The 16,390-nt window shown below is 41.7% G+C and overlaps 1 protein-coding gene and 1 pseudogene across 1 annotated transcript in view; one reads left to right on the forward strand and one right to left on the reverse strand.

The window, feature by feature from the left end:
- The window catches only part of LOC145356978 (6-phosphofructo-2-kinase/fructose-2,6-bisphosphatase 2-like), a 66,133-nt gene that overhangs the window by 820 nt on the left and 48,923 nt on the right, over positions 1-16,390 (forward strand). The gene's annotated exons all lie outside the window — the stretch shown is intronic.
- Positions 10,036-10,454, reverse strand: LOC145357136 (stathmin pseudogene; annotated as a pseudogene).

Genomic DNA, 16,390 nt, shown 5'->3' on the forward strand with positions numbered 1-16,390 from the left:
TGATAGCAAACCATCTTTTCTGCATTTCTTCTCTGGATTTTGTGTTTCAATATGTTCACCTCTTATTTTTCTTCTGAGCTCTGGAGCTCATCTGGTTTCATTTTTCCTTCTGCCAACGATATCATCACAGGATTCTATGGTGTACCTTTGTTGCATTGCTTATGGAGCATAAACTTTGATATGTGCAAAACTGTGCGCACTATTTGGCTTGGAATTGTATTCATCCCATTGAAGCTGGAGTCAAACTTGTCCTGCCCACTGGAATTAGGGATTGGAACCTCCCCCACCCATCAGAATCAGAACATCCCCCACTTCCCTACTCCAATCCTGTGGTGAGGCATCAAAACCCACCAAAGGGCTGGAGCTCAGTTCTGGCTTTAAGTTGTATCCTATTACATCCTCAGTAAACCTCTGAACATAGCAAGAGACTTTCAAAAGCACATAAAAGTGATTGAGCCAGCAGACCTCACAAACCAGCCTCCCATCCATTGACTCTGACTCTGTCAATATTTCCCACTGCTTTAGCAAAGCAGTCAGCATAATTAAGGACCCTACCCGTCCTGGACATTCTCTCTTCCGTCCGGAAAAAAATACAAAAGTCTGAGGTCCCGTATCAACCGACTCAAGAACAGCTTCCCTGCTGCTGTCAGACTTTTGAATGGACCTACCTTGCGTTAAGTTGACCTTTCTCTATATCCTAGCTATGACTGTAACATTACATTCCGCACTCATTCATTTCCTTCTCTATGAACAGTATGTTTTATCTGTATAGCACAAGAGAAGCAATACTTTTCACTATACACTAATACACGTGACAATAATAAATCAAATCAAAGATCATGCATTGAATTTATTAGCTGTCTCAGAACACATCAATCTGAGTGGAAGCAAGTCATCAGCATGGTGGCACAATGGTTAGCACTGCTGCCTCACAGCACCACAGACCTGGATTCAATTCTAGCCTTGGGTGACTGTGTGGAGTTTGCACGTTCTCCCCATGTCTGCATGAGTTTCTGTCGGGTATTGATGTTTCCTCCCACACTCCAAAGATGTGCTTGTTAGGTTGATTGGCCATGCCAAAGTGTCAGCGGGATTAGCGGGTTAAATATATGGGGTTGTGGGGGATAGGACCTGGATGGGATTGTTGTTACTTCAGACTTGGTAGACTGAATGGCCTCATTCTGTACTGTAGGCATTCTATAATCTTGATTCCAAGGGACTGCCTGAAAAGGAGAAACTCATAATCGATTTGTCAAACATTATTTCCCTTTCATTAAATTATTTTTTTTCTGCCTAATCATTTAATCTTCTGTGGCAGCGCTCCGAAAGCTCATGATTCCAAATAATCCTGCTGGACTTTAACCTGGTGTTGTGAGACTTATTACTGTCCAATGCCAGCATCTCCACATCATAATCTGTTACTGTTACTACTTAACAAAAGAACAAAGAACAGTACAGCACAGGAAACAGGCCCTTCGGCCCTCCAAGCCTGTGCTGCGCATTGGTCCAGCTAGACCATTCGTTTTTTATCTCTCCATTCCCAGGCTGCTCATGTGACTATCCAGGTAATTCTTAAACGATGCCAGTGTGTCTACCTCCACCACTCTACTTGGCAGCTTATTCCAGGCCCCCACCACCCTCTGTGTAAAAAAAAAAAAGTCCCTCTGATATCGGAGTTATATCTCGCCCCTCTCACCTTGAGCCTGTGACCCCTCGTGATTGTCACCTCCGACCTGGGAAAAAGCTTTCCACTATTCACCCTATCTATACCCTTCATAATTTTGTACACCTCTATTAGGTCCCCCCCTCATTCTCCGTCTTTCCCGGGAGAACAACCCCAGTTTACCCAATCTCTCCTCATAGCTAAGACCTTCCATACAAGGCAACATCCTGGTAAACCTTCTGTCCACTCTCTCTAAAGTTCTCTGCACTTCTTCAGTAATGGATTCCAGCATTTCCCTGAAAAAGATCAGGCTAACTGACCTGTGGTTCCCAGTTTTCTTTCTCACTCCTTTCCTAAACAGCAGTGCTGCATTTGCTATCTTCCCTTCCACTGAGACCATTCCAGAATTGAAGGAATTTGGGAAGATCAAGACCAATGCATCGATGATACTTGCAACTACTGCTCTTCAAATCCTTGGATGTCGACTGTTGTGGACATAATTATTTTGTAAAGGACATGAAAATTTTAAATTAAAATGAAAAGACATTTCAAAACTGATAAGAGGTGCAAATGATTTTTTAGATGGCATTAGATGACTGTAGTTTGGAAGATTATCTAAAAATTAGTTTAAGCATGTTAAAAGGAAATTCTTGATGGCATTTGGCAAACCTGCTTTTGTTTCTTTTGGGTGGGAGGAAAAAGAGCCCTTGTATTTTATTTTGACAATACAGCCAAACAATGTGATGATGATGCATCCTCAATTATGTATTGTTAATGAATGGATAAAAATGAAAATAAATGTATTTCCTTTTTAAAGATCCTTATGAGGAAATTATGCAATGAGTTTAATTGGGATGGATTGAGAGGAAACTAGGTGTTGAATCTTATCCAGCCCAATAACCCTCTTGAGATTTCTCTATTCTTCTAATCTGTGTAAAACAAAACGAAGAGAATCTTTCATTTGTATTTTTGTTATTCCAGAAGAGATTTAGCGTCCTTTGTTGGGTCATTTATCCCACTTAGTGTTAAATCTGGAAAGGGTTTATGAGGAGCAATAATAGAGGCATGGGTTTTCTGCTAAAACTGAGTGAATCTGGGATTAGTAGTTTCATTGTGAATTGGGAATCATCATGTGGAATCATGAGTTATATAACTGGAAGGAGTTTTACTGGACTTCATATTTAACCTAATGAAATCAACATGTTATAAAAAGAGGACAGCAGAGTGGTTAGCACTGATGCCTCACAGTGCCAACGTTCAGTTCTGGCTCTGGGAGCAAACTCCACACAGTCACCTTCTTCCCATGTCTGCATGGATTTCCTCTGGGTGCTCTGATTTCTTCCCACAGTCCAAAGGTGTTCAGCTTCGGTGGATTGTGCAAGCTAAATTGCCCCTTAGTGACCCAAGATGTATATAGGTCAGAGGGATTAATGGATAAATGTTACAGGGATAGGACAGGGAGTGGGCAGGAGAATAATATGTAGAGGACTTGCAGTGGTTTCTCTTCCTGCTTCTTCAGTGTTAGCTTCGATGTATTCAGATCTGTCCTTGAGCCCCTCGACAACATCATTTGAAAGCACAGCGTTAGCTTTCACGTGGATTCTGCTAACACCCAGCCCCACCTGAATATCACCTTTCTCAGCTTTTCCACAGTTGACAAATGATCAGGCTGCTTCTGACTTTACATTTGTGCCATCACTAAACCTGCCTGTTTCCACTTATGTAACAGCACTGAACTTTACCTCAGTTCATCTGTTGCTGAAACTTTCATTCATGCCTTTGTTACTTATAAACTTGACTATTCCAATGCACTCCTGGCTCGTATGACATATTTTACCCTCTGTAAATTTAGACCATCCAGCATTCAACAGCCCTTGTGTTAACTTGCACCAAGTCCTGTTCCCCTAAAGCCCCAGTGCTCGCTGAACTGTGTTGGCTTCTGATCAAGCAGCAGCTTTAATCCTTGTTTTCATATCCTCCCATGGCCAATCCTCTCCTTACATCTGAAATCTTATCCAGCCCAACAACCCTCTTGAGATATCTCTATTCTTCTAATCTGTGTAAAACAAAACGAAGAGAACCTTTCATTTGTATTTTTGTTATTCCAAAAGAGATTTAGCGTCCTTCGTTGGGTCATTTATCCCCCTTAGTGTTAAATCTGGGAAGGGTTTATGAGGAGCAATAATAGAGGCATGGGTTTTCTGCTAAAACTGAGTGAATCTGGGATTAATAGTTTCATTGTGAATTGGGAATCATCATGTGGAAACTTGAGAGAGATCAAGTGACTCAAATGTTCAATGAACTAGAAAATCTTGACTTGTTAGTCTAGAGAGACCAGTTAATCTTTACAGCTGTGAACAACAAGAACAAATTTTAGGTGCCTTTTGATGAATGCTGCTATGAAATCTTATTTTTCCAAAAATTATACATTAATGGCATGTAACATTATGCACATATGGAGTAGATGCAATGACTTGCATTGTGTCCTGCTTTGCAGCTATTATTGACTCCTTACTATTTTTAATTTGCATGTTGCTTGCATCCACAAACATATCAGTTTCCACAAGGATGCTGATGACACTCAGTTCGACCTTATCACTGCCTCGCTCAACTGGTCCATTGTCTCTAAATTATTGGACATCTTGTCTGGCGTCTGGCACTGGATGATCAGAAATTTCTTCCAATTATATGTTGGGAACACAGAAGCTTCTGGGTAGGTGTAATGGGGAGATTGTCAGTTGATCTCCCCATCGGCCTTGTAGAGTATGAGCTCCTCTGTTAAGTGAATGGAGGCTTGCACAATAGGGAAGGAGCTGCACAGGGTTTAAAACCAGCTAGTATCACGCAGGCTGGCAGTGGAAAGATTCCAGGGCTTAATCTGTATGCTGTAGCCGCTCCGAATGGACCATTCAGACAGCTGCAGCCTGAGTGAAGTAGCAAGGTTCTGTGCATGCTGGACAAATCAGAGATGCAGTGACATGGCTGGGGATTGTTTATGGTGGGTCCCTAACTGAACAGGTGATAATGGAACATGTGACACACATTTGCTGGGTTCCTGCAGAATCTCTTGTAGTCCAGGCCTCAGGATAAGATGATCAGGATCTGGGACAGTTGCCACGTGACCCACACTTTCCCAGTAAAGTAGTACATCCAAACGCATTGTGACGCCAGTCCTGATGGGCGATATTGCGTCACCTGCAGCAATGTTTTCAGTGGTGAAAGCTGTGAGGCCACCCCCTGGGACCTGAGGCAGTCAAAACATAAGGTATGTGAGTACAAGGGACACCTACAGACCACTACAGCCTATATCTTTGTCCCAAGTGCAACTTCCTCACTCCCCTTGGTTGCTTCCTCCCAAGACATACAGGTTAGGTTTGATTGGCCATGCTAAATCAACCCTAGTGTCATTGGGATTAGCAGAGTAAATAGAGAGATTACAGGAATGGGGCCTGGGTGGAATTGTGGTCGGTGTAGACTTGATGGGCTGAATGGCTGCCTTCTGCACTGTAGGGATTCTAGAGTTCAAAACTAGAGTCAATGAGAATCAAAGGGAAAACTCTCCACTAGATAGAGGCATAGCTGACACAAAAGAAGATGGTTGTGGTGATTGACGGTCAATTATATCAGCTCCAGGATGTCACTGCAGGAGTTCAGCTGCTTCATCAATAACCTTCCTTCTGTTATAAGGACAGAAGCGGTTGGTACATTGACACTGTAGGGATTCTATAATAAATGGAAATGTTTGCACATGGCTGCACAATGTACAGCACCATTCACAACTCCGCCAATACTAAAGCAGTTCATGTCCAAATGCAGCAAGATGTGGACAATATCTATGCTGGGTGTAGCAAGTAATAGTCACATGACACAAATGCTTGGTAGTGACCATCTCCAACAACAGATGATCTAATCGTCACCCCTTGACGTTCAATTGCATTACCATTGCTTAATCCCCCAATATTAACATCCTGGAGGTTACTATTGACCAGAAAGTCAACTGGACTAGCCATATAAAAATTGTGGGTACCAGAGCAGATCAATTCGCTTCATGATTCAGCAAAGCCTGTCCAGCGCCTACACGGCACAAGTCAGGAGTATAATGGAATGCTGTCCTCTTGCCTGGATGAATCATAAAATCCTACAGTGCAGAAGGAGGACGTTCGGCCAATGGAATCTGCACTGATCATAATCCCACGCAAGCCCTATCCATACAAGTGCATTTACCCTCGCTAGTCCCCATGACACCAAGGGTCAGTTTAGCATGGCCAGTCCACTTAACCCGAACATCTTTGGACTGTGGGAAAAATCCCACACAGCCATGGGAAGAACGTGCAAACACCACGCAGACAGTAACTCAAGACCGGGAATCGAACCCCAACAACACTGAAGCAGCTCAACACCATCCGGGACAATGCAGCTCGCTTTATTGTTATCATTTCCACAAACATTCAATTCCTCCACCTGAGATGAACAGCAGTAGCTCTGTGTACCATCTACAAGATGCACTGCAGTAATTCACAAAGGTTCCTTAGGCAGCATCATCCAAAGTCATGACCACTACCATCTAGAAGATCAAGCAGCAGATATTTGGGCACTCCACCTGGAGGTTCCCCTCCAAGCCACCCACCATCCCGACTTGGAAATAGATCACCGTTCCTTCACTGTTGCTAGGTCAAAATCCTGGAATTCCCATCCTAACAACACTCTAAGCCTACGTACACCTCAGGGACTTCACCAGTTTAAACGTCTGCCTATTTTGCCTCTCTCCTCTAAGTTGATTCTCAAAACTGACTTTTTTGACAAAAACTTTGGTTAGTATCTCTAATTTTAGTCAGAAACCGGGGAACAGAAAAAAGGCTGAGGAACTAATTTCGTACTTCCCCGTACATAATTTGGGGAAATTTATCTGAGTGCTCCTGTAAAGTGGTTTGAGACACTTTATGATGTTAAAGATGCCAAATAAATACAAATTGTTATACCCACAGCTCTAAGTGAGAGTTATATTAAACCTTGGTTGGACCGCATTTGGAGTATTGTGTGCAGTTTTGATCACCACATTATCAGAAGGACGTGGAAGCTTTGAAGAGAGTGCAGAGAAGGTTCACCAGGGCTCTGCCTGTTTCGACAGTGTTGGCTTTGAGGAAAGGATGAATAAACTAGGATTGTTTTCACTGGAAAGACAGAGGCTAAGGGGCGATCTGACAGAGGTCCGGAAAATTGAGATGCATAGTTAGATAGTTAGAGGCTTTTTCCAAGGGTGGAAGTGTCAATTACAAGGGGGCACAGGTTCAAGATGAGAGGGGGAAGGTTTAAGGGAGATGTGCAGGGGAAGTTTTTCATGCAGAATATGGTGGATGCCTGGGATGCACTGCCAGAGGAGGTGGTGGAAGCAGGCACCTTAGCAGCATTTAACAGGCATCAGGATGGGTACATGAATAGGGAAGAAATAGAGGGGTACAACCGAGTAAGGGCAGAAAGATTTTTGGTTAGGGCATCATGATCGGCGCATGGCCAAAGGGCCTGTTCCTGTGTTGTACTTTTCATTGTTCCTTATAATTAAGTTTTCATTTTCATGCTGATTTTCAGAATCTTGATATATTTATAGCTTTGCTTTGTATTTAGACTTGAACACATTCTGAAGGTGGTGAGAAATCAGGCGAGGGTCAGACAAGCCAAGCTATGAATCCCAAAGCAGAGAGAAACTGGAAGTGGATGTGAGAAACTAAATTTTTAAAAATGATTAAGATAACAGTAGCTGTGGCAGTCATTTGATGGAGCATGAGTATATTTAATTTTTCAGAGTTGGTTGCAAATTATTAAATGACTACAGTCTAAAGAGCCGAATGAATAAATAAATATGCAAATATAAAATTAGATAAGACAAAGGTCAAAGAAAACTGATATGTCGCAGCACTGTAACAAAAATGATTCTGAAGGGAATGAGACGTGGGGCGAATGTACCAGAATTTGACAAAGTGTCAGTTCTAGCAAGAAAACTGGTGTGAAGCTTTACAGTGCCCCATTCCCCCTGCCCTCCAATCAACACGGGTATCCCTGTTCCCCCTCAGTGTGCTGGCTCCGCCCTACCATAAACAGATGAGTCCCTGCCTTTGTGGCTGTCCCTATGGCTCACCCCAGCATTGCTCCTGACACAGGTTAGCACTGCTAGTGCCAGCCTGTGCTGGGGGCACTGCCGGTCCATGTCCCTCTCCCTTGGGGCGTTACTGCCTTTTCACCCCCGGTGGGATTCCCTTAACAAATTTAGGTTTGGGTAAACTTGTCGAGAATCTCTCCTTCAGCGGTATGAAAATTTAGTGAGGGAGGGATAATTTGGTGTACAAATATAATTAATTTATAGCAACATTATTACATCACTGATGAGGAACAGGGGAAATCAGAGATTGCGATCTCGCTGGCAAGATTTGTGATTTCCAATTTTCACCCAATTTTGAACCCCCTCCCATGATTTCATGCAAGGACACTACAGCTCAAGATCCCACCCACAGACTTGTAGGCTGGCAGCAAGTTTATTCATAATGGATTTCCGTAGTTTTACTGCTAGAAACCCCCAATAGCAAAAGCAGTGAAATGCTTTAACATTGTTTGTGCTGCTCAATGCAAGCACAAGTTGCAATCATTGAACAAATGTGAAATATTGACTTGCGTTTTCAGAGTTCAATCCCAGTTTTGTAAGGGTTTTGCTTCACACTTTGGAAATGTCTTGTCATTTTGGCCCTGTTTTAGGTATCCTTCACTGACTCCTCTCCTCACTTCAAACCTTGACTCTCTGCTACTTCAGCTAATGCCCTGAGCAAGGGAAATCCTACAGTGCCACTACAACTGGTCTGATTGTTCTCCTGTGGTTTCTTTGGCGTCTTTGCTATCAAGGAGAATATCCACACCTACTCCCTGAAGGAAGAATTAAGTTTTAAAATAGTGAAGAAGATACTGAACACTAAGACACATATGATGCAGACGAAATTAAAAGGCCAGATTCGAACTGACAGATGTAAGTAATTGCAGAGGCCAGAATATTTGCATTGAGTCGCCCGCCACCAGATAATTTTAGTACTTCTAAGCGCAAAGACTGGATAGCAATGGCTGGATTTCAGTGTAAGCAAAGAAAGCTTAGCAAGCTCAGGTTTAAAACTGGAATCATCTTGCTTTCCAAAATAATATGTTTATACTTTTTCAAGGCTTACAATCCTTCTCCCAGCTGCCCATGGAGCTAAACTTTTGATGCCTTTAGTTTGATCACTGTGTGTGGCATTTTATTTTCTTCATGCTGACTTCCCTGTTCCCTCCTTTACTGTCCACTATTATTTATTCTTTATATCTTTATCTGCATTTCTGTCTTCATAAACTTGGTAAATCTCTCTGCTTCATGTCTTTTTCTGACAGCAATTAGTGCACTTTTATTTAAAGGTAAAGTTTCGGAATACTTGGACAACCATTGAAGAAACAAGGGCGGCTAGGTGGCACAGTAGTTAACACTGCTGCCTCAGCGCCAGAGACCTGGGTTTGTTCCCGGCCTGCATCACTGTTTGTGTGGAATTTGCACATTCTTCCCATGTCCACATAGTTTTCCTCCAGGTGCTCCAGTTTCCTCCCACAGTCCAAAGATGTGCGGATTAGGTGGATTGGCCATATTAAATTGCGCCTTGGTGTCAAGGGGACTGACTAGTGCATGAGGTTATAGCATAATGGGGATAGAGCCTGGATAGGATTGTGATTGGTGCAGACTTGATGGACTGAATGGCCTCCTTCTGCACTGTAGGATTCTATGATGATTCCGTGAAGGTCAAAACAACACATTAAAAATCTTTGACTCCGTATAGTAATGTTTACTATTGTTATAAGTGGGCTAACATTAACACTGCAGATGAAGTTACTGTGAAAATCCCCTAGTTGCTACACTCCAGCGCCTGTTTAGGTACACTGAGAGAATTTAGCGTGGTCAATGCATCTAACCAGCACGTCTTTCAGACTATGGGAGCAAACCGGGACACCTGGAGGAAACCCATGCAGATACAGGGAGAAAGTGCAGACTCTGCATAGACAGTGACCCAAGCTGGGAATTGAACCTGTGTCTTTGGCGCTGAGAGGCAGCAGTATGACCACTGCGCCAGCATGCTGTCCCCTAGCAATGCAAAAAAAATACGAACAGCTGTAATAATGACTAGCAAAGGTAGAACTATATATAATTCTTCCTGTCTCTCTCTCTCTCTCTCCCCACTCCCTACCATGACCCCAATTCATATTCCTTGTTACATGTTTTTAAAGCATCAAGAGCATTTTGTTCAACACACTGACTTTAAATTTTCTTTTAAAACTGTATTCCTTTTAAAACTCAATTTCAAAAATTTACAAGGTTAAACAAGTTCTTCGGTTTCTTTGCTCTCTTTGTTCTTTCCCACTTCCTCCAAGTGTTTGTCCTTTTCACTAAGGTGCTCAAGCTTGGTAGCTACCTGAGCTTCACTTAAGTTCCATTTTGGAAATCAGTCTTTCTTCTACCATTTTGCTGAATTTGGTATTTTCTTAAATAACTCTCCGAAGCACTTCCTTTACACGCTCCTGTTTTTCAGCTAACTGCTTCAAAACTTCTGCTTCATGTGACTTTATTCTGTTCTCTGCAGCTTCCTTTTTTTTTGCAGATCTTCAAGCGATCTATCTTTCTTGGGGAAAGAGGAAATTCCGGAATTGTTTCAGCTGTGGGGCTCAGAATGATCTCAAAAGTCTGGCCTGAAGAATGCTTGTCTAGTTCCTTTATCTTAATATCAGTACAAGCCATGTTCAATGAAAAATAACAGAAACAAAACTGAACACCTCAGGAAAAACGTTCATCGTAAAGAAGAGAACCTCTAAAACTCAACCCAACAGCAGAGTCACGGAAACAAGCCCCTCAAAGACCAGGTTTCCTAAACTGAACTAATTCCATTTGCCTGCGATTAGTCCATATCCCTCTAAACCTTTCCCAGCCATGTACCTATCCAAATGCCTTTTAAATGCTACAATTGTACCTGCCTCTACCACCTCCACTGGCAGCTCATTCCATATACACAGAGCTTTCTGTGTGGAAATCGTTGCCCCTCAGGTCCCTTTTAGATCTGCTCACTAGTTTGAACTTCCCTACGCTGGGGAAAAGACCTTGGCTATTTGCCTTATCTATGCCTCTCATGATTTTATGAACCTCTATAAGGTCCCCCTCGTTCTCCAGAATCCCATTCTCCAAAGTTCCAGCCTATTCAGTCTCTCCTTATAATTCAATGTACTGTAACACCCTTGTAAATGGTGGACAGGTTTGTGGAATCAGGAGGTAAGTAACTTACATGTGAGGGCATTCTTAGTCTCTCCCAGCAACTCCAAATCTGGCCATTTTCTGACCATTTGACCAAAGCAGCCTGTTATTTTCTGTTATTGAATGCTCTGTATCATGTTCCTGACCCTGCCAATAGCCTTATTTTGTGCTCCTACCACTATTGCTCCTTGAGAAATCTAAGTAGCCTGAGAAAGGAATTTGGCCTTTAGAATGTAAAGTCTCGCTTCATTTGCTTTCTTTTTGTGTTAATTGATAAGATGTTCAAGAAAGATATTAGCGTAGACGATGTGGAATTTGTATGGGTTGAGTTAATAAACACAAAGCGGCAAAAAACATTTGTGGGGATGGTTTACAGACCACCAAACCATAGTGGTAATGTTGGGAATAGCATTAGGCAAGAAATCAGAAATGCGTGTGTTAAAGCAATATCTGTAATTATGGTTGAATTTAATCTGCATATAGATTGGGAAGAGTCAAATTAATCACAGTACAATAGAGAAGGAATTTCTAGAGTGTATATGGGATAGTTTTATAGACCAATTCGTTGAGGAATGAACGAGGGAACAAGCCATCCTGTACTGGATTTTGTGCAGTGAGAAAGGATTAGTTAGCAGCCTATTTGTGAGAGAACTCTTGGGGATGAGTGACCATAATATGATTGAATTCCTTGTCAAGGTGGATACTGACATAGTTGATTCTGAGATCAGGGTCCTGAATCTCAGTGAAGGTAATTATGATGTATGAGACATGAATTGTCTATGATGGACTGGGAAACATTACTGAAAGGAAGGACAGTGGACAGGCAATGGCAGGCATTTAAGGAATGAATAGGTGAACTCCTGTTTGATGCAAGACTGGTAAGGGAACTGTGGCCAAACCATGAATTACAAGGGAAATTAGAAGTGTATAAATTGCCAAGAAGAAGCAAAAGACCCAAGGATTTGGAGCAATTTAAAATTCAGCAAAGGAGGACCAAGGGATTGATTAAGAAGGGGAAAATAGAGTATGAAAGTAAGCTAGCATAGAACATAAAAACTGACTGTCAAAGTTTCTACAGGCATGTCAAGAGGAAACAGTTGACGAAAACAAATGTTACAATTTTACAGTCAGAAACCGGAGAATTCTTAGCTGGGAACAAAAAAATGACTGAGAAACTAATTTGTTACTTTGCTTCTGTCTTCACAAAGGAAAACATGAAAAATATATCTGGAGTTCTGTTTTAATGAGAAGCTGAAGGAAATCAATATTAGTAGAAAAATGGTTTTGGGGAAATTAATGGGATTGAAGGTGACTAAATCTCCAGGGTCTGATAATCTTCATCTCGGAGTACTTAAGGAAGTGACCCTGGAAATAGTAGATCCTTTGGTCATTTTCCAAAATTCTTTGGACTTTGGACTGGTTCCTGCAGATTGGAGGGTAACTAGTGTAAGCTCGCTATTTAAAAAGAGCAGTAGATAGAAAACAGGCAAGTATAGACCAGTGAGCCTAATGTCAGTCTGGGGAAGTTGCTAGGGTTCATTATCAAGAATTTGATAGCTTAGCATTTGGAAAGCAGTGGTATGATCAGACTAAGTCAACATGGATTTACAAAGGGGAAATCATGCTTGACAAATCTATTGGAATTCTTTGAGGATATAACTAGTAGATTGACCAAGGAGAACCAGTGGACGTGGTTTATTTAGACTTTCAGAAGGCTTTCGATAAGGTCTCACATAGCAGACTTCTATATAAAGTCCATGGGATTGTGAATAGAGTCTTGAGATGGACAGAAAGTTGGTTAGCAGATAGGAGCAAAGAGTTAGTTGGCCTAAATGGATATTTTTCTGACTAGTGGGGTATTGCAGGGATCTGTGCTAAGACCTCAACTGTTGACAATATATTTAATAATTTAGAAGAGGGAAGTAAATGTATTATCTCCAAATTTTCAGATGATACAAAGTTGGGTTGGAGTGGGAACTGTGACGAGGATGCAGAGATGCTTCAGTGTGATTTGGACAGGCTGAGTGAATTGACAAATGCAGTATAATGCAGGGTAAATGCGAGGTTATCCACTTCTGTAGCAAAAATAGGAAGGCAGATTATTATTTGAATTGAGAGAGGCAGATAGTCAGCCAGACCTTGGTGTCATCGTACACCTGTCGCTGAAAGTAAATGTGTGGGTTCAGCAGGCAGCAAAGAAGGCAAATGGTGTGTTGGCCCTTGTAGCAAGAGGATTTAAGTATAGGAATAGGGATGCTTTACTTCAATTGTGTGGGGCATTGGTAAGGCTGCATCTGGAGTATTGTGTAGTTTTAGTGTCCTTATTTGAGGAAGGATGTCCTTGCTATAGAGGGAGTACAGCAAAGGTTTACCAGGCTGATTCCTGGAATGGCAGGTCTGTCATATGAGGAGAGACCAAGTCAGTTAGGATTGTATTCATTGGAGTTTAGAAGAGTGAAGGGAATCTCACAGAAAGTTATAAAATTCTAACATGGTTAGACAGGGTAGATTCAGAAAATGTTCCCAGTGGTGGGGGAGTCTAGAACTAAAAGTCATAGTTTGAGAATAAAGGGTCAACCTTTTAGGACTGAGGCAAGGAGAAACTTCTTCATCCAGAGAGTGGTGCATTTTTGGAATTCACTCCCACAGAAAGTAGCTGAGACCAAAACATTTGTGATTTTGGGAAGGAATTAGATTTCGCTCCTGGGGCTAAAGTGATCAAAGGATATGGGAAGAGGGTGAGATCACGATATTGATTTGATGATCAGCCATGATCAAAATGAATGGTGGAGTGGGCTCGGAGGGCTGAATGGCCTATTCCTGCTTCTGTTTTTTTGTATTTCTTTATTTAATGGTTTTTGCATCATGTTTCTGGCCAAACCTCGCAGGTCTAATGGCAAGGAGTGGGCAATGTTGTCAAAATGGGACTGAACAGGCTAAGCAGCATTGATTCTCTCAATTTTAAAGTTCCAATGTTATAATTCAAGACTTAAGCTAACGTCTATGATATAATCAATTTAAAATTGACGTGCATAGCTCTGTTCATGTGGAGCCAGTGAAGGTCATACAACAGACAATAGATTAATATTTCTTGGAGTTGTATGTGATGATTCTGCTTCTTCATCAAAACTATTCCACCCAGCTACATATTCCACCATATTCTCCAGCAACCCAGCTTCACCATGTCTGATTCTTTTAACATTCCCTATTTCTTTGAAATTTTCTCCTCTAAACCTCTCTCTCTTAGACTATTATGACATCACCTCTAAATCCCTATTGTCCATGAAATTATTAACACTCATAGTTCCCATACTGTTTTCTTCACGTATTCTATTTTTATGTCAATCTCCAGCCCAGCTGCTTTGCTTTTGAATGGAAGAAGCTAACCTACAACTTCCTCACAAGCACCATTTCTAACTTGCAAGTTTCCCTGCTGTTTCCTCTCAAGTGGAACATTGTTTCCTCCATTGACACAAGATATGGAATTAACACCTATTGCACAACTTGGCCAGTTTACTACTGCATGACAATTCCAAAGATTAAACAAAATCTGGAATTATTTTGTTGTAAGGGTAAACTCTCCTTGGATTTCATTTTCTGCTATTTCCAGCAGTAAGTGCAAGGAGCTCGTGATTTTGTTTTGCCTCAAATTGAGAATGTTGAATAGTTTTCTCAATTCTACCAGCAGCCACTGCCAACATAAAATTGCAAGACTGAAGCCATTTTGTTTGGCTGTCATCAGTTACTCCACATATTTCCACCAGGAACTCAACATCATTTCCCATCCAACCCACTACTTTCTCAGCTGAGTCTGTCATTGTGGAATCTTGGGTGTTTACTTTGAACATAAACTGACATGTAAACCCATATCCTGCTTAGTACAAAGGGTTGCTGATTTATAATTCTAATATTGTCTCCCATTGCTCTTAATTGATTGAAATCATAATGTACCATATTCAGGATAGGACTATTAAACCAGTTCATTGCTCTATTCAACAACTTCCCCTTATAAATTCAAATCCACCCTATGCTGTGCCTTCAGGATACTATCCAACATGGAATCATTCTTCATTTATACCGAGCTGTACTGATTTGCTGCTTCAAGTGCTTTGACGTGGAAATATCACCCATAAGTACTTCTGTGAATTTACCTCTACATCCTTGCCAAACCTACATCCCATCCATTCTCTTCATCACTAGCCTTCCATATCTCACCCTGCATAAGAACATAGAACATGAGAACATAAGAAATAGGAGCAGGAGTAGGCCATCCAGCCCTTCGAGCCTGCCCTGCCATTCAATAAGATCATGGCTGATCTGTCGCTGCTCAGTTCCACTTTCCCGCCCTCTCCCCATAACCCTTAATCCCCTCTCTTATCAAGAACCCATCAACCCGCGTCTTAAAAATATTTAGCAAGGCAGCCTCCACCACTTCAACGGGCAGAGAATTCCAGAGATTCACCACCCTTTGAGTGAAGAAGTTCCTCCTCAACTCCGTTCTAAACCACCCCCCTTTTATCTTGAGGCTGTGCCCCCTAGTCCTACTGTCTTTTTTGAGCGGGAAGAGTCTCTCCACCTCTATCCTATCCATCCCATTCATCATCTTATACGTCTCAATGAGATCTCCATTGCATTGAAGGTGGCAGAGTCCTTGGCCGTCATGGTCCTGTATTCTGTTCCTCAGCCCTCACCATATTTTTCCCCTCCTTCAGAAGCCCCTATTAAAATATATCTTTTCCCCTAATGCTGCTCTGTATGTATGTATTTCTTCCCTTCCCCTTTTTTATTAAATGCTTTGAGCATTTCAGAACTGTTCGCTAACTTACATTGGCTCCCAATTAAGCAAAGCCGCAACTTAAAAATTTCACATTTTTATTTTCAAATCACTGCAGGGCCCTACACGCCCTCTCCTTTCCAGGCCCACTCCTCCTTAACCAAGTGGCAAATCTAATTACATTAAAGGTGCTTTACAAGTGCAGTGCTTTTGTTTCTAAAGGCTATTTAACTTCAAGACTTTTTTCTCCAAATTATCTTCAGACTATAGTTCATGTTACCAAAATATCCACTATTCATTTGCATAACTTGGCAGTTGACTAAGATAGGACATAACAGCTGAAACTAATCCTATTGTCATGCAGCCTCCAAATCTGTAGTAGCATTGAATTGGATGATGAAGAGAGACCTTGTCCAATGTTCTTTGCTTCCTTCCCTAGCCCATGGATTCATTGGGACCAACTGTGTTGCCACCATCATCCAGTTCAGATTGACTGACTTAACTTATTATCAAGATTGAAGTTGAGATCTTTGTGATCTGTTTGATTCAGCTAATCTACGCACCAGGTTTACACACTTACTCAGTGGCAGTACACGTATTTCAAACTCAGAAGGACATAGCTTCAAAACTTCATTCCAGACATTTGAACTTGTTA

The sequence above is a fragment of the Carcharhinus amblyrhynchos genome, chromosome 22 (assembly GCF_965287045.1).
Source record: "Carcharhinus amblyrhynchos chromosome 22, sCarAmb.v2.hapA, whole genome shotgun sequence".
In the NCBI taxonomy this organism is placed as follows: Eukaryota; Metazoa; Chordata; class Chondrichthyes; order Carcharhiniformes; family Carcharhinidae; genus Carcharhinus; species Carcharhinus amblyrhynchos.